Source organism: Lathamus discolor, chromosome 9, assembly GCF_037157495.1.
Source record: "Lathamus discolor isolate bLatDis1 chromosome 9, bLatDis1.hap1, whole genome shotgun sequence".
NCBI lineage: Eukaryota > Metazoa > Chordata > Aves > Psittaciformes > Psittacidae > Lathamus > Lathamus discolor.
Window position 1 is genome coordinate 2,031,519 of NC_088892.1, and position 24,702 is coordinate 2,056,220.

General features: G+C 57.8%; 1 protein-coding gene across 1 annotated transcript in view; it reads left to right on the forward strand.

Annotated features, from left to right (window-relative positions):
• MID2 (midline 2) overlaps positions 1 to 24,702 on the forward strand; it is a 153,794-nt gene that overhangs the window by 1,210 nt on the left and 127,882 nt on the right. The gene's annotated exons all lie outside the window — the stretch shown is intronic.

Genomic DNA, 24,702 nt, shown 5'->3' on the forward strand with positions numbered 1-24,702 from the left:
CCAACGCCACTTCTGCCATTTCTGTCCCCAGTCGCTTGGTGGGTTTGCTGTTTTACCTCCTCGAATCCTGGCACTTGGCTTCCTCTGTTGCTCAAGAGGTTCAGCAGAGATCTTCCCCCAGCAGCCCCACTTTGGCCTCTTGTTTACTGTGCAAAGCGTCTCCCTTAATCTTTGTCTTCAGCTTGCAAGAACAGAGCTTTGAAACTCAGGCCAGATCAGCTGCCGGTACGTGGCAGGAACTCCCCATGTCCCTGCTCATCCCACTGTAACTGGCGCTGCCCAGGCAGCAGCTCTTGCTGTTTCTTATTAGGCTGAGCTGGTGAGCTTCCTGGGATCTGAGCCAGAGCACAGTTACCAGAATCCATGGTAGCCCCTTGGAGCTTCATTTCCATGCAAAATGGAAAAAATGGGATAGAATGTGCTCTGGAAATGAAGTACTAAGATCTGGAGGCCAGAGGTGAAAAAGACTAAGGCACTTTTCAATTACCAGAGCCAACCAAACAAGCAAACACCACACACACACTGAGCAATCAGCTTGTTCCAATCTGATTACAAATTGAGCAGCCAAGAACGAGGAGGTTGGGAATATGCAACACAACTCCCACATCCAAACCATCCCACCACCTCATCCTGAGGTGCACCACCTGGCTAGAAGGAAAACATGATTCAGGGCCTTGCATTTGCGGTGTTATGCCTGTTATTATCCCCAGTTGTTGCACTGTTACCAAAGGCTTAAAACCTCATGAGAAATTGGCAGGAAAGCACCAGGAGCTGCTCCATCAGTAACCACTGCTGGGCTGGGAGCCATGACACAGGCTCAGGGGCTGGGGGGAAGCAGAGAGTGATGGTGATTAACAGTACTATGTTCTGGTGGCCCTCACTGAGCCACCAATGCTGTGCTGGCTCTTTTCCCTAGAGCAGAAAAAAAACTTTTGTGAAAGGAAGGAAAATGAAGCACAATTCTTCCCTTTGCAAAATGGGTCACTTAGAATTTATCCTTAAAATAAAGCTTCAGAAAAACCGAGCTTGGTGTAGAACAGCACTGGGTGGGGGAAAAGAGAAGGGACATTTAAAGGGTTCTGATTTAAACCCAACAGCTCAGGTGCTTAAATTCCCAGCTGATCGCAGAAAACGCCAGCATTTCCAGGTGGCTCATTGGAGCCTGCTTTTAACCAGCTCCACCGCTAAGGGGTGCTGTGCTCCCATCAGCTATCTTATGCTGAGCTTGGCCGGGTTACGCCGCTGCTGGGTACCTCCCTGTTTACCCCAGGGCTCGGGAGAAGGTCTCGGTCATTTCCTCACCATGCTCTGCAGCAGGACTCGCGTGCCCTGGATTGCACACGGGAAGGTCCCAGGCGCACAGGGAAAGGCCCCCGGACTACACGGGAGGGCACTCGGCGGCTCCTTGGCCACAGAGAGGGGCACTTGGAGGCCCCTGGGGCACCCGCCGGTTTCTGCAGCCCTCAGAGGAAGCCAAAGCTCGCCCAAGGGTCAGGATAGCCGCAGTGTTTGTGAGGCTCCGGAGCGGAGCTGGGTGCTTTGAGGCTGAGCTCCAGGGCAGTGCCGTGCCGTGCCGCGCCGCGGGAGGTCGCTCCGCCACCGCCGCTCGGGGTTCCCGGCCCCTGCCCCGCAGCGCCGCAGCTGTTCCCGCTGCACGGAAGCCGAGTACACAGTGTTCACGCCCGCGATTGAACAGTGTTTGTGCATGCCTCTGCTCAGCCGGCCTGCCTGGCCCGCACCAAGCCTGTGCACGCAGCCCCAGCTGCCGGGGCTTGTGCCATGCTCGCTTTAGGAGCCCAGTGGCTTTCCCTATATGTTCCCATTCCAGGAACCCTCGGGCTCCGTCCCCCCTGCTCCCCACAAGGGGCTTTGGCTGCTGCCTTACAGCCCCTTGGTGCCGAGGGGAGCTGCTGGCCCCTTTGAGGGGCTGGGGGAGGGCACGCTTTGCTTCTTTACCCTGGGGAGGTGACACCCACCCCATGACCCAGCTACACTCCTTTCCCTCTTGAGCAGGGCTTTGGAGTGCACTTCGAGATTTTCGGAGCAGCTAAGAATCTCCTGGGCTCCAGGGTGCCTCCACCAGTGTAGAACCCCATTCCTCACACTGTGCCTCCTCAACATGCTCCTGCTGAGCACCTGCTGATCCTGACCATGTACACCACCATGGGTAGGGTGGGCTGTCTCGAGCACAAGCCAGGGCAGTGGCAGCGATAACGCTGGTTTCCAGGCTGGCCTGATGGCAGCTCTGTGTCCCTGGGATGTGCCTACTTCCTTCCCTGCCCGAGGGGGCTGTTTGTGCTAGTTCTGCACATCATCGGTTATCTGGGGACAGGCTGGCTCTGCTGCCCTGTGTCATCTCTCGAGCAGCCCATGCAGTCACCAGTCTATGCCTGCACAGCAGCCTCACCCAGATGTGCCATTGTCACATTCCTGCTGTAGCTCCTGCTGATGCATCCATCGGGGAGGGGGGGGTGCTGCTGGGTTGTTTCCCAAGCTCCGGTTGCTCCAGGAGCGCGCTGGCCCAGCCGGGCCCTGCCCGGCCCTTGCGAAACGTGTTGACAAACAGCCCGGGGCATGCCCAGTGCCGCAGCCGCCAAGTGCCGGGCGCAGGGAGTGCCCGCGCCCGCGGGGATTTTCCATTGCTCTGGCAGCGGATCGCCCTGCCGGGGCACTGCCCCAGAGCCGCCTGTGCGGCTTGTCCCACCTGCCCCTGCTAGCCCTGTGGACCTGCCGTGCAAGGGCTGCCTTGCACAAGTCAAGGCAAGGGGTGGTTGGGTTACCTGGGGCATCCTACAGGGGTGCTTGGGGTGCCACTACCCCCAAGGTGACCCAACCACCCACATCTCAACATGGGGCCGTTCCTGTGTCCTTGGGTTGAGTTACTACATAAGCTCTCTCCCTCTTGCCTGCCCTCCCTCCCTCTCTGTCTTCCTTCCTATCTTCCCTCTCTTCCATTCTCTTTCTTTTGCTTTGTTTCTGTTTCTTTTCTCTTTCCTCTTGTTCATCCTCTCTTTCGTCGCCTCCTGGACATGCCCCTTCTGCCACCCTGGTGCCCCTGTGCCCATCCCTTGGGCAGTTGGCTGGCAGCAGCAGGACTGCAGACACTGTGATGCCTCTGCCTGTGGGGAGGCCTGCACAAAGCCCGTGTGCATGAAAGGGACCCATGCCCAGGGCAGACACTGTCACCCCACCACCCCATGTCCATCAGTATGGGTAAGGTGTGGAGGGAGCAGACGTGCTGTGCTCATGTGTTATCTATATATAACTGCACTCACCACTGGGCCTGTGCTGACCTAAGGACACAGTCAGATCATGGTTTTAATGCAGAGTAATTGCAATTAATACCGAGCTGGTTTTATGTGGGGAGGAGTCAAGCTTTAGGCACACTGCTATTGTGTTGTGCCCACAGGCACCCTGTGGCCCATGTGCAGGGACGTGGCGAATCCCTGCAGCAGAAACAGCACAGGGTAGACCCGGCCTCCATTGTAGGTGTCTGGTGTAGCAGGAGGAGCCCTTTGTGCTCCTTTTCTCCCCGACTTGGCTCAGGACCATCAGCTCCCCTGCAGCCAGAGCCACCCTGGGGCCGCTCCCCGCTGCTGTACCCAGAGCAGTGGTGGTATCTTTGCTGTGGCCTCAGAGAGGAGGTTGCGGAGGAGGAAGGAAGATTTCCATTGCTTCTGTGCACGGAAGACTGGTGGTGCCCCAAACACAGATTTTCCCACCAAGTAGAAACAATTCCCAGTTCACAGGTTTTCACCCAGGGCTCCCGTGTGCTCACATGCCATCACCTAGAACTGCCTTGGCAGGCACCCACTGTTGGCTGCTCTGTGTCTCACCCACAGGGTGAATACAAGTGATTAACTGGGGTTTTGCTGCAGGTGGGTGCTGTGGTTAAGGATGTCACAGAATGTGACAGCTGTCATGGCCTGGGGTGGCTCACACCATTCTGCACCCAGCTGTTCCCCCCACACGGCTGTGATGGAGCAGCACCACTGCTTACTCTGACACCGGTCCGGACCAGGCCCCACCATCCCTTCCCAAGTCCCTGCAGTGCTGAATCAGGGCATGGTGGGATTCAGACCCAAGCAGTAGTGTGATGATGAGCTGTACCCTCAGAGGGTACTGCTATGAGCACTCATGGGGAAGGGGCACATGCTGGGGCCTGATGCTGTGCAGGGAACTTGGTCTTTGGATGGGGCTGGGGGCGAGAGGAAAGGGGAACGCGTGGTTTGCTCCTGGCAGCAGATGGCTGGAACCAGGGGAAAGGCTGCATTCTGCTCCTGGCATCATGCAGGCAGATGCAAGTGCAGGCAGTGGGTGCTTAGTGCCTTCACATTCTCCACTGGGGAGAGACAGAGTTTGGGCAAAAGGCATCAGAAGAGGCAGCAAGCCTCGTCCTGCTGCTGGATCCTTGGACATGGTGTTCTCTTGGAGCAATGATAAGGACAATCAATAACAAATCCAGGGACACCTGGCTTGCAGCCAGTGGCCTTCAGGAGCAGGGTCACTGGCACAGGCGCTCCCTGCAGCACCACGGTGGGTGGACACAGTGTGGGGAGCGCTGCGGGTGAGCAGAGGGCTGTGGCACCAGCACCTCATGGTCAGCCCCCCACCCCGGCTGTCACCCACACAAACACTGCTGCAGCGGCTCACACACACTCGGGATGGGGATGGGGCTCTGCAGGTGTGGAGGGATGCATGTGCCTGCCACTCGGCATGGCTGGAGCCTCTGGAGCAATCCCACCACTTACCTAATGATTTGCATCCAGAAACGCCTGCGTAAACCACTCGCCGGGATCACAGCCGAGCTCGGCACGATCCTGATAAGGCAAAGAAAACAAACCCAGAATTCCCAGCCCAGCTGGCCGCGACTGTTTGGGTCTGTGACGCGGGTTTGCAGTGCCCTTGTGAGCAGCTCCAGTGCTGCGTAACAGCCTAGAACGTTCCACCTGGCCAAGGGCCAATGTAGGCGTCTGTCCTGCAGCAGCTTCTGGCTCTTTCTGGGCTTCTTGGAGCTGCAAGAAGCTCAGAGCTCTGCAGTTTCGCAGGGGGAAGAGGGCTGTGGGGACATAAGCGGTACCACCACCTCCTCCTGCCCCAGCCCCATGGGGTGACACACATATTCTAGGGGTTGCAGTTGGAAGACCCCAGCCTCAGGCCAGACTCACGCTGCCTGATGAAGATTTAGGCTGTTTCTGTCTTTGCTGCCCATATGGTGCTTCCTTCTCCCAAACACAGCCATGGCAAAGGGTTCAGGGTGTGCTGTTATGTGCCATGTCCCCCTGTTTGGGGACAGGGCAGTGTCACCCACATTGGTATCAGGGAGGCTCTGCCATGGCACTGGTGCACCACAGCAGTAGTGGGTACCGTTTCACTCACACTCTCACATGTAGGATCCCACAGGGGCTGGTCCTTATCCCAAGCTTGAATGTGGTCCTGGCTGACCCCAGCTCTGCCGCCTCATTTGGCATTTCCTGAGCTGCCACAGCCACATCTGACCTGCTCCTGGCATCCTGAGCCCTGCACAGCTCCATCAGCTTCCCTCGATCAGATGTCCCTCTTTCTGCCTCCATATCCCCACCTTGCCCCAGGCTGCAGCAGGATCTGGCCCCGGGGAGGAGGATCTCTCGTGGCTGGGCTCTGGAGAGGTGAAGGCTGTTGCTGGCATGGTTGGGAAGACATGGGCATCACAGCTCCCTCAGGGTACGGCAGGTATTTGTGTACCATGGCTGCCTGTGAGGAGCTGAGCTTGCTCTTGCACACAGCATGGGGTGCTGCAAGGGATGTGCCTTCCCCACCCGGTTTGGGAAGCTCTTCTCCTTCCTGGCAGCTCTTGCCCTGCACATCTCCCCTCTTCCTCGGGGCACACAAAGTGAGGCACCTGCTCCAGCCTTGGGAAGTGTCTGTGGCAGACCCACCGAGAAATGCCTAAAAATAGCCCAGAAGTACTGGATAGAAAAAAAAAGGGCTCTTGATCCCACAGTAAACAGCGGAACCCACCGCTGCCCGGCACAAATGAGCGAGGGATGGGGAGTTAAAAATACCATGTGCTTGCAGAGAGCCATCCTGGGCCACTGCGTTCCCAGCCTGGCTAATGCATTCCCAGCACAGGCCAGTGCGTTCCCATCTGTCCTCCCGGTAGCCGTCCTCATGGGCTCGTGGGAACCGCGCTCCTGCAGTGCGTCTGATCCTGCACCCTGCGGAGCTCCCATCCGGGGCAGCGCCAGGACCTGTCCTGGTGTCAGCGAGATGCGCCATTTCTGCGAGGACAGGGACAGCTGCCTGTGCCCCGGGGAGCCTCTCCCTTGCGGAGAGCAGCGGGATGCAGCTAGTCCTGATGCACCAGGAACACCCGGCACTGCTGAGCAAGAGCTTGGATGCTGGCTTTGGGCAGCTGCCGGCACGGGGAAAGGGGATGTGGCTGGGGAAGCCTGGGAGAAGCCATTAGAGTGAGAAGCCAGGCTGTACATATCCCTTTCCCAGCCAGTCCCAGCTCCACATGGTTCGCAGGCTCCTTGTGCAGCAGTAACGGGAACAGCCCATCCACTGCTATGGCACCTGAGTCCAGCCTGGAGGATTCGGTGCTGCCTTGCAAGGTTTTGGGGTACAAATGGGCAGCTTTTAATAGCAACTGGGGGACTGGCCCCAGTCAGCTTTTGGGTGCCTGTGGCTTTGACTTGGAAGGCGCTGGAGGCAACCAGAAAGCAGAGTTCTAGAAAAGCTCATTCGCAGGCTCCTGTCACGTGGATCCAGCACATCCCAATGCTTCTGCAGCATGCAAAGGCCAGTCCCTCGGTTGGGAGCAGCCTGCTTAATGCGGCCAAGAGCTTTGCTGGGTCCTCCCCTCCATGGAGAGTAGTGGAGGCAAGTGCTACTGATGTCTGGAGTCTCTCTTCTGCTTGACCTCAAATGCACCTGCACTGGAGGAGGCTCACACTGCCCATCTGTCCCATCTGCCACAGTGGGGCCTTATCTTGCTCCATTGCTCTGCTCCTCCAGGGAGCCACGCAGCCTGTGTGGCACTGGATAGATCCCCCAGCTCTGCTGCTTGTTGCCAGCACAACAGCAGCTGCATTCCTCAGCGGGGCTGCTGTTTCTGGTGTCCTATAGGAAGCAATTCCCAGGCCCTCAAGCAGGACCTGGGCAGCTCTGCCTTCCCACACAGGGAGGCACAGCAGAGCTGCAGCCCGAGTCTGTCCCCAGAGCTGAAGCCTGAACTTGCCCTCACCATAAGCAGGTTCAAAACAAGCCCTGAGACCACATGAAAGCACTTGAGCCTGCAGCTTTCTTGCTGCCTCCAATGTTGCCTGTTCTGCAGTGTGCTTGGTGCAGAGCTGTTGAGGTTGTGCAGTTCCCCAGGACACCGTGTCCCAGGTGAAGGCAAGCCACAGCGGCTGCCACAGAGCCTGCCCTCTCCTTTAATCCCTGCTGTGATGTGTACCCTGCCATTCCCTCCATTGCCTGAACCATTCATGAGGCTTCCTTGGGCAGCCCCTGCCTGGGCCACTGTCCACAGCCCTGCCCCATGCATGGTGACGGCAGCCTGAGTCACGACGTGGTGCCCAGTCACACTTCAGTGATGGGGCACGATGTCCCAGCCCCCTGTGGCTCTCAGCCACCAGGCACAGTGTGTGTGACCAAGGCAGGAGGAGCTGTTGGTCGTGGTCAGCCTTGCTTGTGTCCTCAGCGAGGCAAGCCACAGCCTGAGCAAGTCCACAGCATCCTCATCTCTGTGTCCACTTGGCTTCTGCTCCATCCCTGCTTGTCTTCCCTCTGTCACAGCTTTGCTGGCCTTCCTCTCCCTCCAGAGCAGCCATGTCACTGCTTTCCTTCCTCTGCAACTTCTTCAATTCCCCACCTCTCCACCCCACCTCCTGACTGGGGCTGCAGCATACCCTGTTCCTCATCTGCTGCTCTGTCCCAGCCTGGAAGTGTTTCACCCCAGCAATCCAGCACTGGGGAGGGGTCTTGGCAGACTCCAAGATGGGGTGAACCCAGTGCCAGCTGTTCAGTCTCACCCAGCCTCAACTTTGTCCCTATAGTTGTTTGGAAGCTCTTGGTTGGTGCTGGGAGCTGGGACCCTGCATCACTAGTTGAAGTGCTCCAACAGCTAAAGGGAGATGTGATGCAGCCCAGTAAGGGGTGCTGGTACCCAGCTCTGAAAAATGCCTTTTGCTTTGATCCGGTAAGGGTGTACCCTTTAGTGGGATAGGCTTTATGCCTCCCGAGGCACACCTGGAGCTGTGGATCCCTGCCCCGGTTCAGACCCAGATGCCCATCCTGCACGGCCAGGTAGCTCTGCTTCCATCACTTCACTTGGGTTGCAGAGGAGCAGAGCAGCCTTGGGCAGGGATTGTGTGTGTCTCAGCGTTGCTTGTTTTCTCCTCATGGCACAGAGCTCTGTGTGACTCCTGTCTTCACCTCCTGGTACTTGGGAAGCTGAGGCACAGCACTGTGCTGTACCCGGGAGTGACACCCTCTGAGGGTGTGTGTGGAGCCTCCTGGTCCCCAAGTGGGTGGCACCAGAGCACTGCAGCCCCATCCCCTCCTTGCCTGGGGAAATGAGGCTGCCCAGAAGTAACTCTGACCCACTTCCCAGTGCTGCCCATTGGCAGAGCTGTGCCGGCACGTTCCCTGACACACAACTCACTGCGGCCTTGATGGCCTCGTCCTCTGCCCCTGTTCACAGCGGCTACGTGTCAGGCAGATAAGGGCTCTGCAGGGGGAGGACATGCTGCGGTTGGCACAGCAGCGCTGAACCCTTGATCTTTCCCCAGCATGGGTGGTGATGGCTGGGACCAGGGTGGCTGGAGCAGGTGCTGAGTGCAGGGTGGATGGGTGCAGGGTGTAGCCCAGTGGCAGCCCTGCCACCCTGCCCATGCCCAGGGCCAGGAGCATGTCCAGGAGGTGGCAGCAGCCCCTCACCGTGGTGCCAGGCCTGCGGTGCAGGGCTGAGACCCCTGCAGAGACCCATTCTCACTGCTCTGGTGCCTTCTCTGGCAGTAAGCAGGGCACCAGGGGAGGAAGGCAGAGCTCGGCACAGGGGTTTGGCCAGTGCATTGCGGGTGAGGGTCAGGGCCATGGCAGTGGTGCAGGGTGCTGCTGTGAGCAGGCACAGCCGGGCTGTGGTTCAAGCATCTCACCGCCAGCCCCTGTGAGGCATTGTGGTTTGAGGCAGCGGCGTGTGCAAGTTGGAAAGAACAAACTGTTCGGCCGCCAGCTCTTCCAGCTTCTGCTTTCGAAGTTATCCAACAGCCCAAACAAACACAGGCAGCTTTGGCTTGGCTACAGAGCAGGGTGGGCACCAGCCAGTCCCCATCCTACCACAGAGCTGGGCCATCGTGGGGCAGGCCAGGGGCTGTGCTGCCCCGTTCAGCACCGCTACATGCTGCCTGGCCCAGAGCAGCTGCCCAGGCTTCCCTCCCCATCTATGGAGGTGACCAGTCTCTGCAGAGGAACAACCTCCGTGGCTCTAGGGATGATAAATAGCATGGGATTGGGGTGCTGATACCACATCCTGGGATGCGAGGGCAATGGGGGGAAGGACTGGCACAGAGATGCTGCAGCCAACCTGAGTGAAGGAGGGGAGCACTGACGCACCAGCCCTGAGTGCTTCAGTGCACCCCAGGGCTCTGGGGATGGGTGCAGGATGCTGGAGTCCCAGCCTGGGGAGGACCAGCCGTACATCGGCCGTGCGTGGGGACAGGGACGAGCCTTTGTGTCCCTAGACGAGGTGCGGGACCAAGACACCGCCAGCTTGAGGGATGCAGGAGGTGACCACAAACGATGCAGAAAAGGGGAAGCAGTGCACAGAGCGGGGCAGCAGCAGAGAGCCCGGAGCAGGGTCCCATGGGTGGCTTCTTCCAGCCTGGCCAGAAAGGGGAAACTGTGGGCTGTAGCCACCTCTGAACAACAAGGCTGTGTGCTGGTGCCTTGTCACACGCGCTGAATTCGCACTCAGGGTGCAGGTGGGAGGGGGAACGGGGAAGGGGTGGGAGCCCTGTTACGCAGCACGAATCCTGGGCCTTCCTTCCTGTGCCCGCGGCCGGGGGTATATAAAGAGCTGAGCTATAATTATCCGGGGCGGCTGAGCAGCGCTCGCGGGCGCCCAGGGCAGGGAGGCACCAGCTCCCGGCGCTCCCACCCGCACCAGGGGAGGATGTCCCGGCTGCCGCCTCGGTGACAGGGGCTGTGCAGACCCCAGGGGGGACAGAGAGGCTGGGCGAAAGGAGGAGTCCCTGTGGAGGGACCTGAACGCTCCTGGGTGGCTCTCGTCAGGGTGGGAGGTCCCATCAGTTTCCACCAGGCTGGTCCAGGACTGGTCCCCACCGCTGTGTTTGCCATACAAAACTGCCACCACTAGAGAGAGGCTGGTGCAGGGAGAACCCTCTGCAGCCTTTTCTGTTTGCATTGTGACTTTTGATCTGTGTTGTGAATCCTGCTGCTTTTCCCAGGGAAGGAAGCCCCTTGCTCCCTGCTCCTGATGCTTCCAGCAGGTACCTACTGGGAAAATGGGAGAAGCACCAAAGATCCCATCCTCCTCCCCAGTGAGGAAAGGAGTGTTCTCCAGACTTTGATCTTTATGAGATCTGAGCCAGAGGCACTCCAGGATGCATTCTGATGGCACCAATGTCCATGAAGGTGCCTGGCACCTCTGAGTGCAGGAAGATGCTTCCCTTGACTGCACCAGCATGTGTTCACTAAGGGTGGGAGGTGAGGAGAAGTAGATAAGGGGCAAGGCAAGGCTGAGAATTGCTGGGTTGCATTGCAGAAGTGCTGATATAGGCAGAGAGGCAAGGACAGAATGAGTTTGGAGATGGTCCCCTGGGGAAGGCAGAGGTGTGCGGTCTGGTATGGATGGTGGCCATGTCCCTCTGAGGCACACTGGGCTTTCTGCTCCCACACGATATGGGTCACATCAGGCCAGGCCAGGCTGAGATAGCTCTAGGTTGGGCTGGGATTTCTGCAGCTAATGGAAACAGTGAGCTGGGAATGAGGTGCTGAGACACAGCACAAAGACACCCAGGTTATTGCAACAGGCTCTGCCAAGGGCTGGCTGTAAGATGTGGAAAATGCCTGGGGTTAGTTTGTCCATCTTAGAATGTCCCCCTCCTCCAGTGAGCAGTGTTTGCTTTCACCACCCTGCCTGGTCTCCAACATAGACAAACACTGGGAACTTTCCACATCCAAACCAACAAAACCAAGAGACACAAGAGAAAACATGATCAGATTTGGAAGTGAAGAAGGAATCATTCGCTTCCTGTCCAGAAATATCTGCTTTTGAAAGCTGGACTGGCCACAGAACAGTCCTGGCGGCCTGCCTGGGCAGCAGGTCTCTGGCGGCCAGGCTGCAGATGCAGGGAGGTGTTCTGGGGTATTTCAGGGTGCTTTGGAGCAGACCCTTACCTCTGAAGAGCTCAGTGTTGGTGAGCGTAGGGCTGAGGCTGTGGGTGAGGTGTCAGGCTGTGGCTCAGTTCGGTGCTGCCTGTCACAGCAGCACTGTGATATGCTTCATGCTGTAGCCTGGGGTAGTTTGAGCTGGCTCTGGCCACCCTTGAGCTGATCCTCTGATCTCTGGCTGTGGATTCCTGTTCCCCGGTCCTTGCTCGAGCCATCCACACCTCAGGAATGTTTTCAGCGTGAGCCTCATGCTGCAGCATGCAAGGGACTTGGGGCCTTCCAGGAGTTCAGGAGGGTTGGCAGTGCCCCCCGTCCCCTGCCACTTCCCACCCTGCTGACCACCAGCTGAGAGCAGCCTTCAGCCAGGGGCAGCAGAGCGGATCCTGAATGCTCTATCAGAGACATCAAGTGGTGGTGGCCGGTTTGATGACAGGGCTCAGGTGGTTCAGAGAGACCCCTGCCCCTTGTGAGAGAGATGGGGACGGACCACCACACAGGGTCTGGTCTGGGTGAATGCAGGCACAGGCACAGTCACTGCAGACCATCCACAGCAAGGTCAGAGCAAGGGGGACTTCTGGAGCCCCAGAGGCAGCACAGGCTCCTGCTGAGTCGCTGGGAAGCAATCCAGGGCCTGCAGCCCCGTCTCACCTGCACTGCCCCTCCTCTGCTCCAGGGAAGGGCAAACCCGGGATTAGCTGTTCCCAGCACATTCCAGGTATTTACCTCGTGGGACTCCTGCTCTGAAGACCTTTGCTGATGAAAGACACAGCCCTGAAACAGGCGTTTGGCTGACGAAAGACACAGTGGAAGTTGCCAGCGGAGCAAGTTCCCTGTGTACTTGCATCAGGCTCCCGGGTTTCAGCATGGTGAGAGGCACGGCCAGACCCCATGCTCTGCAGAGCTCCTGTTTGTCCCACAGACCTCCTGCCCTCAGGAAATGAGGGAGCTGCCACCATGGTCTGGTTCTGCTGGGGAGGCTGTGCTGTATCTGCACTCACGGGTACCTTGGAGACAGGTTTTCTTGGGTCCCCTTCCCCACATCCAGGCTGCCCTGGGATGCAAGGCCTGTGGCTGGAGGGCAGGGAGAGAGCAAGAGGGGAAGGAGAGGATGCTGAAGTCAATACAGGATGTGATGTGGCTCGGAGGGGCACCGTGCTGCAGCACCAGCACCAGTTCAGCTGCACGCCTCTCTACCCACACAGGCCTCTGCTCCACGGGCAGAAGCAGAGGGTGAAACGCCCGCTGCAGTGGTGCAATCCTGAGATGCCCCCTGTAGGCGCCCAGGCTCCGCTTCACAAAGTGGCTCACAGCCTGCGGGGGTAAAATTGCTTTAGTTTTGGAGCACACCATGCCCCTAGGGTGCTCTTCTCAAGCAGCTCTGGTGAGTGCTGAGTGTTCCCTGTCAACAAGCCCTGCAGTGATAAAACATCCCTGGAACTGCAGCAGAGCCTGCTGCGTGTTTGCCGAGCAGCCGGCAGCACATCAGGCAGGCAGGCAGGCTGGGTTCTTCTCATCCCTGCATCCTGCCTCCCTGCATCCATGTGTTCCTGCATCCCTGCTGCACCCCGCAGCCTGCTTCCAAAACAATGTGCTGACCTCAGCCATACGTCACTCTGCTTGTCAGGTGATGGGGAAAATGGGGAAATAGGGAAAACCACGGGCACTGGGCAAATTGTTTTCCAGTGTCTCCATCCAGCTTGGACCATGCAAGGAGGCTGCAGGGACCATGTCTCCTCCTCAAGAGCCTCCCCATGCTGGTGCAGCAGCATCTGCCCATCTCACTCACAACCTCAGCCTAGTACAGAGGGGCTGGGTGCAGATGAGCTGCCCCCAGACCCAGTTTGCCTGGGGCACATCACGGGCCCAGGCCTTCCCTTTGTTCACAGGTTTTCTGCCAGCATGGATACATCTGGGCTTGCTCATGGGCTCTGTTTTCTTCTTCTTCAGGCATAGAGTTGTGCCAGCAAAGCAAACCTTCTTCCTTATCCCTCCCCTTTCTGACTGTTTCCGTATGGATCTCATTTCACCACATCCCAGAGCAGGGCTGGGTTCACTGCTTGCATAAAGCTGAAAACAAGGGATGATGCGCTGGCTGTTGGCAGAAGAGCACATCCACCCTGCAATGCGCATAGAGCATAGATCAGTGCCCAGGCCTGGCTCTGCTAGGTGCCTGAGACCTGCTGTTCTTCCTTAGGGAATGGAAGACTGAAGAACACTCCTGTGGGTGCAGCAGGGGTCCAGACAGGGCAGGGAAGCCACGGCTGGGCTCAGCACTTTGCTTCCAGTGCAGACTGAGCCCTGGGCTGTGACTGTGGACACCAGCAGCACTGACACATCTCTTACCCCCTTCCCTTGGATGCTGGTTGCTTCTCCTGGGGCAGCCCCTTGCTTGGAGATCTCTGGTGGCACAAGAGCTCACAACCTTCCTGCAGTGAATCACTGGGGTGAGGGCCAGCTACAGGCTCGGGTAAAGGGTGGCACTGGGGTGACAATGGGGCTCCTGCAGCACCACATTTCCCACCGCAAGCCCTGGGTCTCCCCTCTGCCCACCTGGCTCTGCAGTGCCTCTGATGCCTCTTCCCTGTGCACTGCAGTTCTGCAGGATGATTAACAAGGTGCCATGGAGGGACCTGCACGGGGACCTCTCCAGCCCGTGTGGAGCTTGGGTCCAGCAGAGCTGCTTGCAGCCCAGCTTAGAGCACTCCAGGCTAGGGCTGGGCTCTTCCAGAAGCTGCAGCGTTGGCTCCTTCCCAGCTGGTGTGGCAGCACCAGTGGGCAAAACTGGTCCTGCCTGGCTATGGCTGTGCCCTGATGCTCACCCTCCTGTTGGAAGGAGCTGGCCGAGACTCATGGTGGTGATGAGGATGCTCTGTTAGCTCCATCTCTGCCCCTGGAGATGGCCAGAGCTGCATGTGAGACCTGGCAGCCTCCTGCCTTCTCATGTGCTGGCCCATCCACACAGACCTTGCCTGGGGTAGCTCTGGGGTGACCTGGCTCCAGGGAAGTGCAGCTCCATGGCCCAGGCCGTGCCTGGGGACATTGGTGTCTGCAGAGCGAGGGATGCTCTATGGCTCACAAAGACCTTGCTGTTTGTGGAGGACTCGCACCACTATTATCCCCCATCCTAGTTTTAGCTCCGGCTGCACACACTGCTCATCTTTCCAGGTCAGTGAAGAGGGCCTTTGTGTGCCAATAGAAGTAGTTCTCTCCCCACACAGGGTCTTTCCCTCACTCCTCAGATCACGCTGTTTGTTTTCACTGGTTTGGACCAGAGCATGAAGCATCTTCTCACATGCAGACGTCCTCCCGCCAGCACTGCCAGGCAGAGACAGACGTCTCTGGGTCACAGCAGTGCTGGGGCAGCACATGCTGGCTCTGGGCCTCAGGGTGTGGGCTGGGAAGGGATGCTCCAGTGTCCCCCCAGCACAGCAGCACAGCAGGAAGGGCAGGATGAGCTTTGCCTCCTCCACTTGAGCTTCCTGGCAGAACCACCCGGCTGCACCTCAGTGGCTGGGATTATCCCTGTGTCTCAGTGGGATGTGTGGAAAAGCAAGGGAGCAGAACCAGGTGCAATCGGAGGCGATGGCAAAGGAGGGTAGGGGTATAAGACAGTGACAGAAGGGCAGGCTTGGGAGGAGGCCAAGAGACAGGTTTCCGATGGCAGCAGGCAGAGGGCTGTGAGCAAAGAAATCAGCCTGGTTTGCTCTCACTGGATTCAGGGACAAGGAACTGTGGTGCATTGTCCTTCCAGCGAGCAGATCCCTGCAGGGCTGCGGCTGGGGACACAAACGTGGGTCTGCTCACCCACAGATGCTGCCTCCACCCAGATCCCAGGGGATCCACTCCTCCATGGGAGCATGTGTGTCCATGTGTGTGCCCACATGCTCTGTGAACATAGCTGGATCCCGTAGGATCCGTGAGGGTTGTGTTTGTGCAGGCATGCTCCCTGTGCACAGCTCAGCACAGCCTCCAGCTGCCGCAGAAACACGGTGCTCTTCTGTTGCTCCTTGACCTTTCTTCCTCCTCAAACCCCAGCATTTAACCGTCTCACACCCCAGGAACATCACTGCTTTCTCTCCACAGCTCAGCTCATGCCCTGTGTGGGATGCGAGGAGCTGCGGGCACACAGTCCCCTTGCTGTGCACTTCCCGTTGCTGTGGCGATGTGATGCAATGTGTTGCTGATGTGGCAATTCCCATCTGATGGAGGGCACTGGTGGGTTGCACCAAAGAGGAGAAAAGGCACTTTCCCAACATCAGCCGCATGCTGCTTCTTTTCAACACAGCCTTCAGTGGAGAGAAATCCTCTCTGATGCACCCAGGCCTGGCTCATCCCATACTCTGGGATGTTCCCACATCCCCGGTCTGCAGCAGCACCTCTTACTCCATCGCCCCAGGTCACCCCAGCCCCACACCTGGTGGGGAACAAACACGCTCATCCCCATGGAATCCTCTCTGGGGCACCCGGCCACTGCAGCACCCATTTTCCCTTCCCTCCTTCCTGTTTCCTAAGGTTTCTCCCTTATTTCAGCAGGCAGGAACAACCACCTTCATTGCAGCTCCCCTCCCTCCACAGATCCCAGCTGTTCTTCCTCTTGTTTTCAGCCAGCTACTCTCCTGGAGCTAAAAATAACAAGGAATTTACAGCCCTTGACCTTGAACTCGGCCAGGCGCTGCTCTCCTGCTTTGTGCTGCATCAGCAAAACGCTCCATGGCTTGTATTGGGTTTGCCTCCCATCTCTGCACGTCCTTTCCCCTTGGGGCACTGCGTCAGGGTGCCAGCCAGGCTGGCATCAGCTACAAGTGATGGTGTGAGCTGGTTAAGCAAGGGATGAGTGGTGCCTATGGACTGTGTTTTCCCAGAGCCCAAGTCCCACACATCATGGGATTATGATTTTCTGTCCTTTCAAGTCACGCATTTTCACCATCTCTCCAGCAACATTTCCACTGTGGACGTTTTTAGCGTATATTTGGAAGCGTTTCCAAGTGTTCCCCACCATACTTGGGAAAGCCCCAGAAGGAGTCAGGACAAAGGAGGAGTTTGCTTTGGTAGATGAGGATTGGGTTAGGGATCAGCTATGCAAACTGGACATCTGTAAATCAATGGGTCTGGATGGAATGCACCCACGGGTGCTGAGGGAGCTGGCGGAGGTCATTGCTAGGCCACTTTCCATCATCTTTGGTAAGTCGTGGGAAATGGGCGAGGTGCCTGAGGATTGGCGGATGGCAAAGGTCACACCAATCTATAAGAAGGGCAAGAAGGAGGACCCGGGTAATTATAGACCGGTCAGCCTTACCTCCATCCCTGGAAAGGTGATGGAACAACTTATTCTTGACTCCATCACTAGGCATATCAAGGATGAGGGGGTCATTACGAACAGCCAACATGGTTTTATGAGGGGGAAGTCATGTATGACCAACCTTATAGCCTTCTATGAGGAAGTGACTAGGTGGAGGGATGATGGTAGAGCGGTAGATGTAGTTTTTCTTGATTTCAGTAAGGCATTTGATACTGTCTCCCACAGCATCCTCATAGATAAGCTAAGGAAGTGTGGGCTTGACAATCAAGTAGTGAGGTGGATCGAGAACTGGTTGAAAGGAAGAAGGCAGAGAGTTGTGGTCAATGGCGCAGAATCTAGCTGGAGGTCTGTGACTAGTGGAGTTCCTCAGGGGTCGGTGCTGGGACCGGTGCTGTTTAATATTTTCATCAATGACCTGGATGAGGGAACTGAGTGCACCCTCAGCAAGTTTGCTGATGACACAAAACTGGGAGGAGTGGCTGACACACCAGAGGACTGTGCTGCCATTCAGCGAGACCTGGACAGGCTGGAGAGTTGGGCAGGGAGAAACTTGATGAAATTTAACAAGGGCAAGTGTAGAGTCTTGCATCTGGGGAAGAACAACCCCATGTACCAGTACAGGTTGGGGGTTGACCTGCTGGAAAGTAGCGAAGGGGAAAGGGACCTGGGGGTCCTGGTGGATAGGAGGATGACCATGAGCCAGCAATGTGCTCTTGTGGCCAAGAAGGCAAATGGCATCTTAGGGTGCATTAGAAAGGGAGTGGTTAGTAGGTCAAGAGAGGTTCTCCTCCCCCTCTACTCAGCCTTGGTGAGGCCGCATCTGGAATATTGCGTCCAGTTCTGGGCCCCTCTGTTCAAGAATGACAGGGAATTGCTTGAAGGAGTCCAGCGCAGAGCCACAAAGATGATTAAGGGAGTGGAACATCTCCCTTATGAGGAGAGGCTGAGGGAGCTGGGTCTCTTTAGCTTGCAAAAGAGGAGACTGAGGGGTGACCTCATCAATGTTTACAAATATGTGAAGGGTAGGTGTCAGGATGATGGAGCTAGGCTTTTTTCAGTGATATCCAGTGATAGGACAAGGGGCAATGGGTGTAAACTGGAACATAGGAAGTTCCACGTTAACATCAGGAAGAACTTCTTTACTGTAAGAGTGACAGAGCACTGGAACAGGTTGCCCAGGGGGGTTGTGGAGTCTCCTACACTGGAGATATTCAAGGCCCGCCTGGACAAGTTCCTGTGTGATGTACTGTAGGTTACCCTGCTCTTGCAGGGGGGTTGGACTAGATGATCTTTTTAGGTCCCTTCCAACCCTTGGGATTCTGTGATTCTGTGATTCTGTGAAAGCAGGAAGTGCACTTGGCCTGTGTCATTGTCTTTAAAAGGAAAGTTGAAATTGCAGCGTAATCATGGGACTGCTGCAGCCAAAGGCCTCAAGGAGGACACCCCACCCTGACCAACTCCATCAGGTTTGTGGAGCTCGTTGCTATTTCAGTGACATTACAAGCCTCTGTGTCCGTCTGCTGTCAAACAGGAGTCTGGATCCTGCTTCCCGTGTCAGAGGAGGGTCAGATCCTCCTGAATCCCTTGGGACTGCTTCAGTCTGCGCTGAGTGAGGGCAGTGTCCAACCCTGCCTCACTTCACCTCACCCAGCCTTAATGCCTCACTCTAGCTCCTGAAGACCTTGCTCCCGATGTTGACTGTCCAAACACCGCATGCAGCCCTGCAAATGCATAGCAAGCATCCAGGTCCTGCTGGCAGGTGGCATTTCTGCCGGGAGCCCATGGGGATGGAGCACTGGCTGTGATGTCCCTGACAGGGTGTTCTTCCTTGTGGGTGCTGCGAGCGGCTGCCCCGTTGTTCCCCATTTGGCTGCCACATCCCTCCTGGTGTCAGCTGTGGGCTGTCTGCAGCCATCACCATGGCCTCAGGTGCCTTCAAGTCCCCTGTGGCTGACCCTGCTCTCCCCTGGTTTTACCCAGCAGCAACCAGCATCCCAAGGGGTGGCTGCAGAAGCTGTGCGTGCCTTTCTCAACCATAGCTGCTCCCCGTGCCTGCTGCCCTTGGTGCTGCTTGGCCCAGAGGAACAGGGAAAGGGGAGCTGGAGGCCGCCCGGGTGCACCAGTTGTGAAACCAGTGAGCCAGAGAGCCCTGGGATCCGGCACTTGAACGCCAAGCAGCATCCCAGCCCCCTGCTGCGGGCAGGGTGCAGTTAACAGCGCTGCTGCTAGTGCCCAAGAGGTGCTGTTTGGGTGCTTGTTGCCTGTGTTTTCCTCCCAGAGCAGAGGCTCTGCACACAGGGAGCAGGAACTATTCACTGTATTCAACAGGTTTATGGGTGAAGGCTGAGCGTGTGTTGTGCCACCCTGGCACTGGCTGCAGCCCAGCGCTGCTGCCAGCAGGGAGCCTGCCAGGCCTCAGCCCTTCCATGAAAACACCTTTAGCAGGCAATAAACCGAGGGTAAACAGCAGCAGCAGTGGCACCGGAGCAGGCCCATGCCTGAGGCCACATGTGTGTTGCCCTGTGTGCTGGCTGTTGCCGGAATCATTTGTGGAGCCCCAGGTAGAGCAGGAGGTGGCCGGGACCCACACGGGGCTGGAGGACTCTGGGTTGTAGTTGGGGATCTTGCGCCGGGCAGTGATTTGCTGGGGGAAAGGTGCCATTTCTTCTCTCTCCCGTGTCTTGCAGCATCTGAGTTCGCAGCAGGGAGCCAGCAGTGTGCTCACAGGGAGCTGGGGGCACTCCCTGCAGAGGAGATGTCCCATTGGATGTGCCATTTAGGCCATACACTCCATGAAGGATGCATTGTCAGGAATTGTCAGGATTTGCTGTGAGAAGCTGGAGGGTGACCCATGGGATCACACCAGTCCCTGGGCACCAGGAGGGAGAGTGGGAAGTACCCACAAGGCGCAGTGCCTATTCCTGGGACAGGGAATTCCCTTGGGCCCAGCTGGGTCCACCACATCTCTGGGACCACCAAGGCCAGGCTGGTGTCACCTTCTGCTGGGGACAAGCCTGGGAGCTGTTTTGCTAAAGTGGCATAAAATGGTTCCTGGTATGTTCCTACATGGGATTCATCTTTGAGCTACAAAAGAGGTTGCAGCCTTCCAAGAAATGTGTCTCTGGGAAGCTGCCCAGTGGGAAGGACAGACCCAGCACATCCTGCAAAGAGGGGAGCTTGGAATAAAAAATGACTATATATATATAAACATGCTAGTAGCAATGCCAGTGCTCCAGCCTGGGCTCCTCCTGTGCTCTTGTTTTGAATCTTTGATTGGGAAACTCGCTGCTATTTATAGCCCTCCCCTGTCCCTGCAGCAGTTACTGCTGCTGATCCCTTCCAGATGCTCCTCACAAGCCTGCAGCCCAGCCTGGCTGAGCTCAGCCATGAGCTCCAGCATCACTGGTGCCACCAGCCCCAAGGGACAACCTCCAGCATTGCTGGTGCCACCAAGCCAGAGGGATGAGCTCCAGCATCACTGGTCCCAGCGGCTCTTCTCCACAGGGCGAGTGTGAAGGGATGGGTATTCAGAGCGGATGGGTATTCAGAGCAGTTGGGACTGAGCGACACCCTCGAGGGATGGAGGAATACCCTTTCCCTGCAGCAGCTACCCTGCATCTCTGTGTCACAGCCTCTATCCATGTATCCTCATCTGCCCTGGAGCTGCTTTCTGGACAATGAAAGCTGCTGCAGTTTGTTTGAGACCCGTTTGTCTCCCCTTGCCCCTAAGGGACAGGTATCTGGCCAATGGGCAGCAGACTGGATCTACTACCAGAGTGCAGCAGCACCTCAGGTTGAGCTGCACCCACAGAGCCCAAGGTCCTGGTTGCCTGTGTGCCCCCTAATTGCCCTCAGGATGGCAAGAGCCCAGCTTGGCTTGGTCTCCAAACTGCCTGCACTGAGCTCCTCTTCCCATGGGCAGCCCCAATGCCTCCTGAAGCAGCTTGGCATGGATGCTGCCTCCCATAAACTTGGAGCCTTGCAAAATCACCCCCCTGCCTGACCCTGCACAGCTGGGTTTTGTGCTGGAGATGCTTCCCATCCACATTCCTGGCTCTGAGGCAGCTGTGGGGCTCACTGGGGCTGGGTGGAGAGGGTTTTATCCCATCCCAGCTGGTTTGAACCCCTCCAGAGAGCTGGACATGGGGGTTTGCAGCATGGACATAGTCTTGGACCTCACTGATGGTGCAGTCACCCCAAAGGGGCTTCCACCATGGCTATGGCATTGATCAGCCCTGGGCAGTTGGGCACCTGAGCTCACTTCCCCCATTTCCCTGCTCTGCACCAGTCCAGGTCTGCCTGCAAACCCCGGGGACTGGCAGTGTCCCCATGTGTGAGGCTGGCAGGGCACGAGGCTGGCAGGACACGGGGCTGGCAGCATCACCATGCGTGGGGCTGGAGGCACAAGCACAGGGCAGCAGAGGCAAGGACTTGGGGCTGAAGATGCAACTGAATGGGTGATGGAGCAGACCGTCCCACAGCCACATTCATGTGTGGACCTAAGTAGCCCATAGTTGCGCTGCCCAAAAGGACCCTAGGGCTTGGGCATGTCCTTGGCTGCTCCTGTGCAGGCAGCCTGTGTCCGTGGGAGGTCCCTGCTCGGCATCGTGCCCTGTTGACGTCTCTCCCCACCTCGAAAGATTGAATGAGCTGTGGGGTTCCCATGGAAAATATGAGTCCGGGCTTCCCTGTGCAGCGGCTTCGCAGTGACTCAGTGGCTGGTAACCAAGGCAGCAGCAGCACACAAACAGCAGAGCGGCAGCAGTGGCAGCAAGAGGATCCTGGCCGGGCCAGAAGGTGGCTCATGAACCTGGTGGCCCCTTTGCTGGTGATGAAGGAACACTGAGACTTTCTGAGCACCCAGCCCTGGGCTCTGCTCAGCGGTGGGGTGCGGGTCCAGGGCATGTTTGAGAACCCCCAAGGGGAAGACCTCCTGTGGCACAGGGGAGTGAGCCAGAGGCTTCCAGGGGCTGCTGCTGCCGCCGTGTCCCAACATGGACTGAGCGGAGCTTCCCTGGGACAGTTCCTGGTGTTCCCAGCTGAGATGCTGCAGCCTGGGTGAGGTTTCTCTGCAGTGCCTTTGGCTGCGTGCTTTCAGTGAGCGGGAACAATGGGGCAGCTGTGACTTGTGGTCCTTTCCCTGCCTTCTCAGGAAAACTGCGACTCAGGCCACAGCCCCCAGCCCTGCCCCCCGCCCCCCCCCCCCCCCCCCCCAAGTCCTTTGTTCACAAACCATTGGCTTGTCGAACGCCTTTAGCAAGTTCCCATGCTGGGAGCTGTGCGAGAGGGGTCCCGGGCACACTGCTTGAGTTCCCATCCCTTGACACATGGAGGCTGATTCGCGATATTTACCAGGGCAGGGCTGGAGGGATAGGGACACCCCCTCTCTGAGCCTGAGCATGCTGAGCGTGACCCCGGCACCACATCCTGCTCCTGATGGGTGCTTCAGGAAAGCAGGAGCTGCCCAGGCACGGGAGAGGGTGATCGAGGGAGTCACGTCCTCATCCTGGCCGGTGCTGGTGCCGGTGGTGCTGAGTCACATAGGAGCGGCTGGAGCCGCGGTCACCAGCAGACATGGGGCTGCTGATGCTGGCTCACCCCATTCTGTGGGAGGAAGCAGAAGGCACTGAGCCGTCACCACAGCAACAGATGTTGTCCTGCACGGCCCTGTGGAAAACATGCTCCCACGGGATGTGCTTTGTTGTACCGGTCCCTGCACTGCCTCTTCTCCCCCGGCGGCACTCCCACACCTTCCCCAGGCACTGAATATGCTGAGTGGGCAGTGAAGGGTTATTTTTGGACTTTTTGAGCTATTTTGGGCAGTGGCTGTGAGACACTGTGGGCAGGCGAGAAGTGCCAAACTCTGGTTTCTGCTCTCAAGGAAGGGTGGATGGGGATGGCCATGGCAGAGCAGGGTGGCGGAAAGCCCAGGAATGTCCACAGGAATCACTGGAAGGAGATCCCAGGGGCAGCCCAGTGCAGCAGCCTGAATGTCGAAGGGGGATGTGGCTGAACATAGTGACAGTGCCTGCCCAGAGAGTAGGGGCAGTTGTGCTGCAGGCACCATGGCAGCATAACCCCCAGCCTCACCCTACCTCAGTTTACCCACTCATCCCATCCCCATCTGTGCACTGTGTGGGGAAGAGGGTGCAGACTGGGGGCACTGAGGCAGAGCAGGGGCAGAGGTGGCTCAGGGGGTTGTTCTCTCTCCCTGGGGGCTGTGATGGCCCCAGCAGCACATCCATCCTCAGAGCCCTGGGCTCAGCAGCAGCAGCAGCGTGCTTCCATGGTGCCCTGTTGTGTCAGCACCGCTGCTCAGCACGCAAAGCTTCCCACAGCCCTGCGAGCACCCTCCCGGCCCCAACATCTGCTTCCCACCACCTGGGACTCCTGCAGAGCTCCCTGACAACCACCCCCAGCAGTGCTGGGCCTTACTGCAGCTGCAGCCCGTCACTGCAGCTGTCCAGCGCCGGGGCTGCCTTGGCACAGATGCTGTTCGCTGCTGCTTGGCTGCTTCCACTCAAGTGCTGCCCCAAGCGCTGCTTTGCTCAGCCACTTCCCTCCTCTGCTCCACTCTTCCTACCTTCAGGAAGGGTGCAGTTTTCACTTTGGGTGCACCTGGCTGGGCAGCTTCCAGCAGAGCTTTGCTCAGGGCAGGCTCGAAGCATGTGGGAAGGGATAAGCAGAGGCAGAGGAGACTGCTTCAGCAGATTTCTCACTCTCTCCCTCATTTTCCTTGTCAAGCCAGATGTTGCATGGCTGAGAACCAAGTCATCTAAAGCACAGTTTGTCTTTTCAGCAGAAAGTCAACACTTGAGAGCAAACAGGCTGCTAAGATGGAGACTGTAGTGCAAGAACGCAGAGCAAGAACCATCTTTCCGGGGTCTGCAGGCAGCAGCCCCAGTGCATAGGCTGTGAGCAGAGCCCTGGGATGGTGCAAATGAAGGCTAGGGAAACCCAGTGTACATGCCCACAACAACCTTCCTCTCTGTGTCTTTGCTTCCCTTCCTGCTCTGTTTCAGGCTTCTTGGTGTCTGGTGTCTGGATGCAAACAGCCACCTGGAAAAGCCCAGAGACATCCACCTCCCTCCCTCATGGCAGGCAGGGTTCCAGCGGCTGCCGAAGGCTGCAGGCATTGCCACATGCTGGGGGCAGGAGGAGAGCAGCAATCTGCTGCTCAGCCCTGGGGATTTTCACACTGAGCTGCTATTCCAGGCAGGCGGAGAAGTGGCTCCGTTTTCAAGAAACCCCAATGGCCTGAGTTCCATGGGCACACATGCAAGGGGACGGTGTCAGCTGAGAGCACTGGTGGCAGGATGGGTACACAGCCATGGCACGGCAATGGGTGAGGGACTGCCGAGCATCATGGGGAAGTGAGGAAAGGAGCAGCTGCTGATCCAGCTATGGGGGTGGTGAAGCAACCCTAGGTGACCTGCTTGTAGCAGCACACCTGGGTCTGCTGCTGCCTTCGTGTGAGCCTGGGCACATCCCTTCCCAGGGCTCTGCCATGCTTGGCACTGGTCTGGGAAGCTGCAGCTCTGGAAGGAGAAGCCGTGCCTGGCTGGTCCCGGCAGGACCATGGGAGTGGGCGCAGGACCACGGGAGGGGATGGCAGAACCATGGGAGCGGGTGACAGGATTAGCCACATGCTGGGGGCACTGCATGGCCACCAGCTGCTCCCCCCGCTCCCACTCCGACTGTGTAAACAAGTCCCGGGAACGAACATCTGAGTCATCGGCTGGCTCAGAAACACCCAAACATGGTAATGGGCCACAGAGCAGCTCCTCAGCAGAGCCTGGCCATGGGACTGGTTTTGGCAGCATTGCAGTGCCCATGTGGAGCTGGGGTCTGCAGCAGCCTGTGCCGGGGGATGCAGCAGCCGCTCCCAGGGCACATCCAGCTGGAGCCATGGCTCATCCAGCCAGAGCCATGCGCTGGCCTCAGGCACTCCTGCCTCACACTGCTGTTGTGTACCCCTGGGCACAAAGCAGGATGGATCCTGC